The sequence below is a fragment of the Peromyscus eremicus genome, chromosome 1 (assembly GCF_949786415.1).
Source record: "Peromyscus eremicus chromosome 1, PerEre_H2_v1, whole genome shotgun sequence".
Classification (NCBI taxonomy): domain Eukaryota; kingdom Metazoa; phylum Chordata; class Mammalia; order Rodentia; family Cricetidae; genus Peromyscus; species Peromyscus eremicus.
This window is the reverse complement of record NC_081416.1, coordinates 91,534,045-91,547,581: the sequence shown is the minus strand read 5'-3', so window position 1 is coordinate 91,547,581 and position 13,537 is coordinate 91,534,045. Positions and strand designations below refer to the sequence as shown.

The following is a 13,537-nucleotide window of genomic DNA, read 5'->3' as shown; positions in this document are numbered from 1 at the left end:
TTTTTAACTCTAACATAGTAAAACTATAAACAATAAGAACAAATATTAGGTATTGTCTAAATAGAAAGGAAAGGTATTAACTAAATGAAACTATATACAATATGAAAATTATCAAGTAAGAATTACATTCACAAGCCGGGCGGTGGTGGTGCACGCCTTTAATCCCAGCACTCGGGAGGCAGAGGCAGGCGGATCTCTGTGAGTTCGAGGCCAGCCTGGGCTACCAAGTGAGTCCCAGGAAAGGCGCAAAGCTACACAGAGAAACCCTGTTTCGAAAAACAAAAAAAAAACAAAAAAACAAAACAACAACAACAAAAAAAGAATTACATTCACAATGTCCAGTCCATTTGTATTCAGCAAGTTTAGAGAAAATACTCCATTATCTATCCTCTCTTGAGTCCAAAGTTTTGTACCTAATTTATTTTGTATCATAACTAAGGAAAACTATAATTATAACTACATAGTCTTCCATTCCATCAAAGACCCCAGAAGGATATAATATTACCTGCATAAACAGGAAACACAGTGCAAGCCACTTTCAAAACTAAGAAACAACAGAGACATCTGTTGGCAGTCTGCCTGGACAGTCACCCAAGATTCCTCTCCAATGTTGGGGCATCCATCTTCAGCAAGCAGGCCAAGAATATCTGACAGACTTTTCTGTGAAGCAGGAATTTTGAAGGACTGTCCCACCTTGTTTTGGAAAAGTTCACAGTCACTTTTTTGTGTGTCCTGCTTGTCCAATTTAGACAGCATACTGTTAGCAGTCGAGGCAAGGGCAGTTTCTTGCCCAGATGGCTAGTTTTGCTACATTGAAAGCAAACTCTATATGAAGGTTCTTCAATGCCCATCATCTTTTTTTGAAGTAAATTGGTCCTGCCAGGAGCAGACATGACTCACTGTCATGAAAAGTCTTATATTATTAAAACATCTTAAATGCCATATTCTGTATGTCTTTGAAGTATTTGAAAACCATCTATCTAAAATATATCTCTGTTTGACCTTGAAAACATACCTAACCTGACAACAAGCTTGATTGTTGTAGATGACTATTAACCCGCATTTCTTAATTATTCTAAACAGTGTATAATAATAGCTTTCAAGGACTAGAACTTTACATTACACTTTTTTTTTTTTTTTTTGGGGTTTTTCGAGACAGGGTTTCTCTGTGTAGCTTTGTGCCTCTCCTAGAACTCACTTGGGAGCCCAGGCTGGCCTCAAACTCACAGAGATCCACCTGTCTCTGCCTCCCGAGTGCTGGGATTAAAAGCGTGCGCCACCACCGCCCGGCACATTACACTTTTAAATGAGCTGCATAGGTACAATACCTTAAACAAGAGGAGAAACATATATACAGTATGTTGCAACAAAAATAACCTCAATTTTGTGTCAATAAACAGAAATACATACCAATGTAAAGTATTTGAGACTAGTGGTTGTTTAAAAGTAGACTCAACAATCCACCTTTTTTTTTTTTATACTTTTATCTGTATTTATTTTATGCGGAATTTATTCCCGTGCCATAAGTTTTTGTTTCTTCAGTTTCTTCTGGGATATCTTCTTCTGCGCAACCTCCTCTTCTGGCTTTGGAACAATTTGTTCCTTTTCAGTGAGGATCATCTCGATGTGGCAGGGGGAGCTCATGTATGGGTTAATCCGGCCATGAGCTCTTTAAATCTGTTGGCACATCTTAGGTGCTTTGTTCACCTGGATGTGTTCAGTGACTAGAGAATCCACATCCAAACCCTTAAGTTCAGCATTACTCTCTGCATTCTTAAGCATGTGCAGCAAAAATTCAGCACTCTTTTTAGGCCACCGGCCCTGTGTCCAGCCCCACTGTTTGGCCTGGGCGCACCTACTGACGCTACCTTTATACCGCCGGAAAGGCACACATTGCTTCTTTAAAGTGACATCTTTCAGATATTTGGTGGCTTTTCGGATATGCATACCCTTGATGGCCTGGGCAGTTTCATGGGTGTTCTTAAAGTGAACCCAAAGATTTGAACCTCTTGATTTGCATGATTTCGTGGGGTTTTCTGGGTCAAGCGAGTAGCGAACCATCTTCACAGGTCACCTTAGGCCACTTACAGGAAGAGGAAGTGCTAGAGCTCCAATCCACCCTTTTATCCCACCATTTCTATACTATATCCTCAATTTTCCCTTCAGAAAGAGATCCCTGAATCTAATCTCCTTTGTTTAGCTTTTTTCCTGATTATGATCAATAACAGCTTATAACCAACCCCCCTAAATGATGACAAACATCCATAACCCACTGAATGACAGAAAACCACCCACTCCACCTCTTGGGAACATGGGTGTTGTATTCTCTAGACTGCTTCCTCTTGTCTGAAAATAAAGGCATCTTTTTTCAGAACCTGAGAAAATTGAAATAATGGTCAAGTCCTGGGAAAATCAGCTATAACATTTGTTGTTCAGTCTCTGTGCAATGAGAAAATGCAAGGCCTGTCTGCAGTCCTGGCCAGAATAGTCTGTGAGGGTGGACTATCTTAGCAAGCAGCCTTGAAGCTGTTCTGGATGCAGAACTCTGAGGAAACTGCAACAGAGGCACTCTGAGAGGCTGGATCACCTGGGCCACCCATTTTCATTAGTGTCTAGTCCCCTTGTTCTGAAAATATACAAACTTTCAAAGATAACATATATATCTGCATTAACACAAGTATGGAATGTGTAGTGTTCACAAGTCAGTTAAAGGTGATTCTTTTTTTGTCTTATGTTTGAGCAGTTAAAATATACATCACCTGTCTTATAGTTGTTTTTTTTTTTTTTTTAGGTTTATTTCTTTATGTCCGTAGCCAGGATTTTCAGGGGGGTCTCCCCTGATCAAACCTAATCCTCTTTAACCTTGAATAAATCCACAGCCTTTTGTTTTCTGTGGAAACAAAAGTATAACCTCTTCTCCAACACAACATATTTTTTGACTTCCATTTTGAAGTTAAGACATTTTAAAACTATATAGATTGGTTTAATTTAGCAGTTTCCATAATCCAGTGTCTCTCAGCAGCTACTGTTTGTTCATCAGCAATCAAAAAAATGAAAGTCAACACAATAACATACAGGACCCAGACTCCCTGTGTATTTCTCATCTCTACATGGCTTATTCTTTTTATATTATTTTATTTTCTTTTTAAAGACTTTAATCTCATTATTTTTTATGACTGTCTATACTTCTTTTCTTTTTTTCTTAAGCCTACTCATATTGTTAAACACACTGTAACCTGTTTAGAGTTTTTTCCCCCTATCTGGGTCTGCTTTACTGCGTATCTATAACCTTTTCTGTTTGCATGAGCAAAACCTTAAACCATTGCATAGCTTAGCTCATGGCACTCTGGCAACTCAAGCCTGCAGGCAGTAGATGGGAGACTTGCCTCTGTACCATGGCCTGCATGAGAGACTGCAGGACTAGGAAGCCACATTTGACTCCATTTTTGTGTTTTTGGAATCTTTTTTTAAGCTTTCTCAGGTCTTATATGGAAATATATGACCCCACGTTGGATGCCATTTGTAATAAGTCTTTTTCAGTTCTACCAGCCAGCTCCCAAATAACCACATGGAGACTGGTTATTAATTATGAAAGCTCAGCTGATAGCCCAGGCTTGTTTCTAGATAACTCTTGTAACTTAAATCAACCCATTCCTATCTATCTATGTACTGCCTCAGGGCTCATGATTGTTACCTCTCCTCCTGCATGTCTTGCTTTTTCTCTGTCTGGCTGATGACTCCACCCTTCATCTTCCCAGTGGCCTCTGTGCCCCCAAACCCTGCCTAGCTATTGGTCATTCAGCTTTTTATTAAACTAATCTGAGTGACACATCATCACAGTGTACAAAAAGATTATGCCACAACAATGTGCTACCATACTATCTCCTGTTGACACTGTAGGAGCCTCAGGCTGGCCTTCAGAGACTTCAGTCATGCAAGTACATAAATGCCTGTATTGTCAGCCACAGGCTGTGTGGCCCATGACCCACCACAACTATCTTTACATCTACAGATGGGGGCAGTTACAGGAGGATCAATGTGAGGATGTTCTGAACAGTGCTTTCGCACATCTGTCCTTGATAGATGCTGGCTGTTCCTAGGGCTGAAACGTCCTGGTCTCTGATCCAGTTTTTTTTTTTTTTGGGGGGGGGTAGGGTGGGGTGGGGTGGTATCAGTCAACATGTTTGATGAGACTAAGGATGAAATGTTCCAGTTGGGATGGGCAGTAGCTCTGAGGACAGTAAGTTCTTAACCAGCCACCATGTGTTGACTTAACATTTGTTATATGAAGATGGTACAGTACATTGTGAGAGTCATAAAAAACATTGCTCCCCTACAGCCACAGGGACAGAGTGTCTCAGCTGTTTATTAGGTACCTGTTGCATGTCTGTCTGTGTTCTAGACACTGGGGATACGTGGTGATCCAGACAGTTAGATTCTTGTTTTCATGGAAATTCTGGGTCTTTTGTCTGATGTCCTGGCTTATCTTGCAAGAAGCTAGCTTCAGAATCTCCTAAAGCAGGAGCTAAATGGCTTCTCTCCCTCCATCTTGGATGCTAGCATCAGTGTTGCTGGCCTTAATTCAGTTCCACGCTGTGGGGCAAATGCTAGGCTCAGCAGAAGCACTGCCAAGGCCCTTGGAGACCAGAGGCAGCCCCCATCTGATGCAGAAAAACATAGGGAATGCTCAGCATCCTGGGGCTCTGCTTGGCTTGGGCTATCCATATCCACACTCTTCCTTCAGTGTATTTGGCAACCTGGGACTCTCCTCTGCATTGAGCTACATGTACACCGCACTTCAAACAATGGAGTGAATCACTATGGCATTGTCTGATTTCCATTCAAGCATGTCCCCAAACACAAGAGGAGATGGGAGGCAGGGCCCCATCCTGCCTAAACTCATTTTTGGTGCATACACAGCAAGATAAACTGTGTTCTCTGAATGAAATAGGGAAAACCACTATTTACCATCTTATGCAAATGCCAAGTCAGATAAATCATGGGAAAGGACTTGCCTAGTGAACATAGGCTCACATCACGAAGTACTCACCACTATGATCATGGCAACAAAGGCTTACATAATGCATGCTTGCCAATCAAAACAGAAAAACACCCTTTTCCCACCTCCTATCAATCAACTCCTCCTTCTGAATCCATGTAAGGCCCTGTCTTTTGGGCACTCTAGCCCAAGTGGCCCGCTGCTCCCTCGAGGTGTGTCCTGTACTGTCTCTTTAAATAAAACTTCTTGCTGCTTTGCTGTTTGTGTGTGCTCTCTCAATTCTTTCAGTATAATGCCAAGAACCTGGAAATACCAGTCCAGACAGCTAGTGACAACCAGCAACACATCCACCCAATTCCCCTGGTTGGCCGTCCCCCACCTTGGGCTCTGGGCTTTGTCAGGGATGGTGCTCACACAGAGCCAAGTGTGGCTGAGCTCAGGGCTGGCTCCTGCGTCTCCTCTCCATTGAATTCCTCAGCCTCAATTTCAGGCGCCAGTATGAGCCTTCCTGAGATTTCCCAGGTGCTGGCTCTGTCTCACTGTGTCCGGGTTTCTAATCCCCAGTCCCCTGCTTTGGCTCAGGGCTCAGCAGTGCAGGCTTGGCTCCACTGCAACACTGAGTCAAGGCTGATCATCTCCAGGGTCCCCAGATGGCCCTGCTGAGATGGAGGCTGCCTCTGCTGGCTCCTGGATCCAGGATGGCACGAGGATGTGTGGAGTTGGGCCTTGTGCCTGCCCCTTGTTCGCTGTGTGACATGATCCAAGTCACCGTGCATCTCTGGACTCTTATTCACTCACCCAGAGCCTTTTGCCTACTCTCAATTTCCTACTGAGTGCAATCTCAGACTTAGCGCAGCCTCCACAGTCAAAGCTGTCTAGGACGGAGCTAGAAGAGAGGCTTTGTCTTTCTGACCGGTCTTTATCCTGCCCTGTGCTTTCCAGGTCTTTCACGTACCACATTTGGAGCCAGAGCAGAGGAGAGACCAGAAGAGACCAGGGAAAGGTCATGGACAGGAGATCGGACTCATAAAGACCAGAGGGCCTCCAGACCTCAGAGGACAGCACAACCTGGCTGCTTTGGACTGTATCCTGCTCTTGTTGATGCGTACAGTGATGAGTTCAGAGCCACACATGTTCCATTAGTGGTCACCCTCGCCTCCTCTGAGAATCTCTCATGTGTGTTTGTGTGCACATGTGCCGTGCTGCATGTGTGGAAATCAGAGGACAACCTGTGGAGTTCATTCTTCCCTCCATCTTTTACATGGGTCCTGGGGATCAAAACTCGGGCTGCCAGGTTTGTGCAACAAGTGTCTTTATTTGCTGAGCGCCCCCACCAGCCCCATGCCCCATTTATTAAGACAGGCTCTCCCATTGGCCTGGATCTCAAATGGCTGGGCTGACTGGCCAGGGAGCCTCAGGGATTCACCTATTTTTACCTCTATGGTGCTGAATTACAAATGCATACACCATGGCTTTTTTTTTTTTAAGGGGTTCTGAGGACAGCACTTGGGTCCTCCTGCTTGTGGCAAGGACTTTAAGTGATTGAGCTGTTTTCCCAGTCTACAAACATTGGTCTGCAAGACTTGAACACTGGACTTGTGTCTAGGAGATGAAGCACGGGGTTGCCAGTAGCCGTCTTCCGTAGGTGTGAGATTAAGATGGATGCCAAAAGGGAAGAGAGCCACCTTTACAGCCTTGTATATAGCCTTGCCTGAAGCTAACTATCCCAGAAACTTTTTTTATTTCAATTTTTTTTTTTTTTTTTTTTTTTTTTTTACGTAAGCCAGGTAGAATTTGTTTTGATTTCTGGTAACTAGAAGACTAATATGTGATACAGAACCCAGGATAAAATCCATCTCCTGAAAGACCAAGTTGACAGCATAAGACCCCTCTGGAGGTCTCTGATGGTCGCAGTGGTTTATGGGATCACCTGTAGGTGGCAGCTTGCGGTCAGATGGGACCCAAGGATTCTAACACTAACAGCCTGGTGACCCAAGACAGCTGCCCCACAGCTCTAGGGTGTGACCAGAGCCAGTGCCCCTGGGCACCGGTGTCCTTGCCTTGTCATACTGCAGAGATCTCTGGCTAGGAAGAGATTAGCTGATTGCTATGAACTTAGGCAAGTCTGCTCACAGTTCAGGGAAGAGGGATTAAGTTGATACTAAGACTTGAACTTGCTGGAAGGAGGGATACTTCCAAAGTCCCACCCAGAAACAAAGGTTGAGTGAGAAAGCCTGAACACTCTGATGTCCATTCTGGCATACAAGCTACTCTTTTGCTGTGGGATGTTCTGTATGTCAAATGTGTTGCTGATTGGTCAATAAATAAATCACTGATTGGCCATTGGCCAGGCAGGAAGTATAGGCGGGACAAGGAGGAGAATAAAGCTGGGAAGAGGAAGGCTGAGTCAGAGAGACACTGCCAGCTGCCACGATGACAAACAGCATGTGAAGATGCCGGTAAGCCACGAGCCATGTGGCAAGGTATAAATTAATGGAAATGGATTAATTTAAGCTGTAAGAACAGTTAGCAAGAAGCCTGCCATGGCCATACAGTTTGTAACCAATATAAGTCTCTGTGTTTACTTGGTTGGGTCTGAGAGGCTGTGGGAGAGATTTGTCCTGACTGTGGGCCAGGCAGGAAAACTCTACCTACACTCTTTCCCCGATTCTAACCTAACCCCTGACAGCACTTCCCCAATGGATGTAGGTGGCTCTGTCTGGGAGAGGAGGGCTGGATGGGACAGGGAGTCTGGAGCCTCCATCCTCTTAAAAGCAGCAGAGGAGGACAAAGATGAGATAGAGCTGAATACCAGAACATTCCAGATTGATTCTACAGTTTGTTTTCAGAGTGGAATCTACTGTTCTCATTTCAGATGCAAATTCAGGTGTCCTCTGTGGTAATATATTGTGTACCCTAATAAAACTTGCCTTAAGGATCAGAGGACAGAGCCCGCCACTAGATTAGACGTAGAGGCCAGACAGTGGTGGCACACACCCTTAATCGTAAGGCAGAGATCCTGTGGATCTCTGTGAGTTCAAGGCCACACTGGAAACAGAGCCAGGCAGTGGTGGCACACACCTTTAATCCCAGCACTAAGAAGGAAGTAAGATGGTAGGGCACAGAAAGGTATATAAGGCATGAGTAAACAGGAAGTCTTTCTCTTGAGGCTGAGGATTTCATAGAGGTAAGAATGTGGCTGGCTTGTTCTGTTTCTCTGATCTTTCAGCTTTCACTCCAATATCTGGCTCTAGTGTTTATTTATTTTATTTATTTTTTATTAATAAGACCTTTTAAGATTCGTGTTACAGTCCTTCAGTTTTCTTGTGATGTGCCTCGACATGTTCTGATTTCCACATGCGTTTCATGGAACTTTCACTTCTGTAATGATATTTGGTGTTCTAGTTTGCTTTCTATTGATGTGATAAACACCATTAGCAAAAGCAATGTGGCGAGGAGAGGGTTTATTATTGGCTTATACATCTGATCGTAGGGAGTCTGGTTAGGAACTCAAGCAGGAGCAGAGGCAGGGACCACAGAGGAAAGCTGTTTACAAGCTTGCTCTCTGCTTCACACAGCTGGCTTTCCTAAATAATCCCGGGCCACCTGCCCAGGGGTGGCATTACTCACAGTGGGCTGGATCCTTCCACAGCAATGATTAATCAAGTCAATGTCCTACAGACTTGCCTACAGGCCAATCTGATGGAGGTGTTTTCTCAGCTGAGGCTCCCTCTTCTCAGATGACCCTAGCTTGTGTCAAATTGACAAAACAAAGCAAACCTACCCAGCACTCATAGGTGACTTGAAACTGATGCTTGATTATGAGCTGAAGAGGGGATGAATTTTCTGTTCTCTCTTCAGGGCCACTTGTTCTGTGATGTAGCTAGAGACAAAAGGACAGGGTCCCTACCTAGACACAGAGGGTATGGGAAGTGCTAATGGCCCAGCAGGGATCTTACCTTTTGCCTTGTCAAGAGGATCCCAAATTCCCTGAGTGCCTGAGACCTAGAGTCTTCCTATTGGCATCAATTGCTGAAAAGGTGGGTGTTTTCCTTCCAGGTCAACGCTCTCCTTTCCCTCCTGTAAACCTTAAATCTGTTAGGCTTAGTCAGGAAAGGGGGTTTAGTGAAAACGGTATTAGGTGACATCAAGGATGACCTCACTGGCTCTCCCAGGTGGCACTTGGCTCATGATGTAGTAATGAAGACGAAGGCAGAGTGTGATGAAATCGCTGGAGAGAAGCCACAGGCTAGACCTCCCCAGGGACAGCAGACCAACAAGAGGATGCCTATGAAGGCACACATCCCTGCCAGGACTCATGGTAGGCACAATGCCTGCATAACAAGGATGATAGCTTTAGAAAATCAGTTTATTACCCCTTGTATCACATTTTCCTCTTGACAGCCATGTACAAAAATGACCACTAGGGGGTAGGCTCGACCTCCTTAGCAAGACACCTTGCTAATCAGAGCTGGACTTTCCCGGTCTGAGGTGGTGAGACCTCACTGCTTCTAGTCCACGGCTCACACATAATAAGTCAATATGGGTATGACACGGGGCCAGCTGAAGGGAATTTGGAGGTGCCTGTGTGGGGCTTAGTGAAAGAAATTTTCCTTTTGCTTATAGTTAGAATACAAAGTAAAAGAAAATTTTAGGTATTGAATTTGGAAGTCTAAATGAAAGGCTCACAAGAGCCGGCTACAATTGAAACCTATGAGCATCCAATTACATGCTTGAAATGGCAATGTGATTTCTTCAAATTTTCCTGGGGTGTAATTGACAAGAAATTTTGTTTGAACAAATTGGTGAAATAAAATTTACAAGCAGGGCTGGAGAGATGGCTCAGTGGTTAAGAGCTCGTGGTGCTCTTACAGAGGACCTGAGTTGAGTTCGGCTCCTCCATCAGGTGGCTCACAAACACCTGTAATTCCAGCTCCTGGGGGGGTCCTATGCCTTTGGTCTCCACGGGCACCCTTGCACATGTAATTAAAAATTTTAAAACAATTACAAAAAATAAAAAAGTAACTTTATTTATTTTTAACACAAGGTTTCACTGTGTATCCCTGGCTGGCTTGGGAATCACTATGTAAACCAGGCTGGCCTTGAACTTACAGAGATCTACCTGCCTTTACCTCCCCAGTGCTGGGATTAAAGACATGTGCCACCATGTCCCATTACAAGCAAATGTACAACCACTCAAAAATATATAGTGGTTGAAGTTGTATTTGAAGGTTATTCCAGCTTTCTCTTCTCATTTTTCCATCAGCAAACGCACTCTTGACATTTCTTGTGAGAGGCAGTGGGTATGTGCCCTCGGAACCTTTCCTGCTCAAATTCATAGAAAGGGAGTGATGTGCTGACTCGAAGAACACACATAGGATTGTAGAATATCCACCTTGTGACCAGAAGTGCTCCTGTACTGAGAAAGACCACACAGCTGGTACCTAGCGTGACTCTTGTCCTGCTTGGTCATGTGGAGTTCTGATTTGTGTCTTCAGATCTGACGTGATTATTCCTTTCACTCACAAACAAACGCAGAAGTATCCGGTCTGGTATTGATACAACATGGATGAGTCTCAAAACATTATCCCGACCGAAAGAAACCAGACACGAAAAGGACAGGCTGTGAGTTCCATTTACTTGACGTCTGAGAAAAGGAATAACAAATTTGTACTGATAGAAAGCAGATGAACAGTTGTCTGGGTCAGTGGCAAGAGGGGCAGAGGGTGACTATAAAGAGGCTCAGGGGACATTGGAGAGGATGCAACAACTCTCTCTCTGAAGGTTGATTTGAATTCACTAATTCCCATAGGTCACAAAATCCTTCCTTCCTTTCTCCCTTTCTCCTTCCCTCCCTGCCTCCCTCCCTTCCTCCCTCCCTCCCTCCCTCTCTCCCTCCCTCCCTTCCTTCTTTTTCTTTTTTGACAGGATCTCGTATGCCTAGCATGGCTTCAAACTTATGTAATTGAGGATGACCTTGATTCTTTAAAAACATTTTTTTTTTTCAGTTTTATGTATGTGGGTGTTCTGCCTGCATGTATCTGTGTACCATGTACATACCAAGGAGGCCAGAAGAGGGCATCAAATCCCCTGCAATTAGAATTAAAGACCATTGTGAGCTGCCATGTGGGTGCTGGGAATTGAACCTGGGTCCTCTGGAAGAGCAGCCAGTGCTCTTAGCCACTGAGCCATCTCTCCAGTCATGACCTGGAACTCTTGGTCCTCCTGCCTCCACCTCCCACGAGCTGAGACAGGAGCACGCCATCATACTGTGTTTAATTCAATATGTGCAGTCTTAGGGATCAGACTCCACCTTTCTCATGTCAGATCAGAACTCTACCAACTGAGCTACATTCCCAACCCCCAAGTCTTATTTTTCTTTTGATTTCCCCCTCAACCAATACAAAACTATAAAACCTATTTTTGGCACATTGGCAGTCATGGTTTGGCTAGCAGGCGTAGCTTGCCAACTCCTGGCTTAGAAAGGAGCATTAGTGTAGGAACTCTGAGGGTGGAGGTTCTGGGGAGGAAGTGGGTCTCGAATGTCTGGCTCTCAGGCTGGTTAAGAAGCCTCAGCCTTTAGCTTTTGTTGGAGGCTCTCAGCTCCTATGGGCTTGAATGAAACCCAGAAGCTCCTTCAGCCTCTGAAGGAGCTGAATACTGTTCTTAACACAGTTGCCGTCCTTAACACAAGCGGACTGTTTAACTTCCAGTCTTCCGAATTTGACTTTCAGATAAGTTTTCAGAAACCATTAGGGCCAGGACACAACTCAAATAATAAAAGAGGGTCATAAATTGACATAAAATCATGCCTGGAACTGTATTAGTCAGGCTTGTGTTACTGTGACAGGCTCATTTGATAGCGAAAAGAAAGGCATTTAGCTCACATTTCTGGGGTTCAGGTCCAAGATTGGGTGGTCCCATTGGTTAGGCCTCTGCTGAGGGGGCTAAAGATGGGTGGCATCAGTGGCAGGGACCAGTGGAAGGGAGAGATTGCATCATAAACCAAGAAGCCAGAGCTGTTTAGGGGTCAAACTCATTTGTCTTTTTTGTTCTGAGTGTCTCACAGTGTAGCCTAGATCACCTGGAACTCACTGTGTAGTTAGAGCTCACCTCAAACTTGCAAGAAGACTCCTGCTTTAGCTTCCCGAGTGCTAAGAGTCCAGGTGTGAATCACCATTCCTGCCTTAGGCTCAGGCTCATGCTCATTTTGTGAGACCCCAGAGGTCCCGTAAGACCGACCTTAATCTCTTTTAAGGGTGGCTCCCCCAGAGACCTAAAAATCCCTCACTAGGTCCCACCTCGTGAAGGACCAACCACCTCTCAGCAGCCCCTTGAAGACACACTGGGACCATGCTCAGTCACAGCAGGCTTAGACCTGCAGGGTCACCATGAACTAATGTCTGATTTTGTGGTTGTTTTTGAGACGGAGTGTTGCTTTGTTTCCCAAGCTAGCCTCAAACTCTGAATCCTCCCCCCCCCCCCCCCCCCGCGCGCGCGCGCGCGCGCGCGCACACGCACACGCTGGGATCGACAGGTGTGCTACCACACTGGCTATCAAACTTCTTATGGATGAGGTCTATAAAAAGGCATCTGTTGCTGGGTGACTATCTGAGTAAGACTCGGAGCTTTTCAGGTACCACCTCCAGGGAGGCAGTTGGGGGTGGACTAGGCATCACTTTCCCAGATCCAGAGTGCATGCTAGGGAAGAGGCATGCTTTGTGGGATGATGGTCAAGCAGGTCTCTGAGACTGCGTGGTACTGAGCTGTCTACACATCAGTAGCACCATGCCCACTCGCAAATATCCACAGTCATCTCTGTCTTTTGCTCGCTGTCTTCTTTGTGAGCCCCATGTCCCTGAGTTCCTGGGTCCACCCTTGTCTTCCCTCCCCTCTCCCTGTTACAGAATGCCTGTAAGGTCTGTGGGTCTTGTGACTGGGACCTTCTGTTGAAATCAGGAATTGATACCCCAGAGAGATGTTGTGGTGGTGGTGATGTCCTAGCAGAGATGGCCGCCTTGAATTCTCCCCCTCTTCCTTCTTTCCTTCTCTTCCTCTTGTCCATTCTCCAGGTGCCTCTGTGCAGCCAACCCATGGTAATTTCAGCTTCCCAGAGCTGTCTCCCCTCCAGGGCTGGACCACGCTGTGTGTATCCCAATGCTGTCCCTCTGGAACCTAGTGCAGGGGTGGACACTGATAGTGTCTTTTAGCTGGAACAGAGTCAGTAGTTCAGTAGGGGGACCGCCCAGGCCTGACTGGAAACTAGAAGCTATAGCCAGCCCTACTGCCTGTCCTCAGGGGCCCTTGGCCACTTGGGATACTGGCCTGTTGTTATACTCCAGAACAGCCTGTCATGTTTACTGCTGGGAAATCAGGGGGTAGAGTGGGATGGAGACCAAGGAGGGAAGCTTGTAACACCACAGGGCTGAGAGGGAAGGGGACCAGGACAGGGACAAGGCCAGGGATACAGAAAGGGACTCTGGCCTGGGTCAGAGAGCAAAGCAAAGAGCAGGGAAAGGGAGATCTCTGCCCCAGCCT

At 45.5% G+C, this 13,537-nt stretch overlaps 1 pseudogene; it reads right to left on the bottom strand.

Moving 5' to 3' along the window:
* Window positions 1–1,509: 1,509 nt before the first annotated feature.
* LOC131900149 (large ribosomal subunit protein uL22-like) lies at window positions 1,510–2,104 on the bottom strand (annotated as a pseudogene).
* Window positions 2,105–13,537: the final 11,433 nt, after the last annotated feature.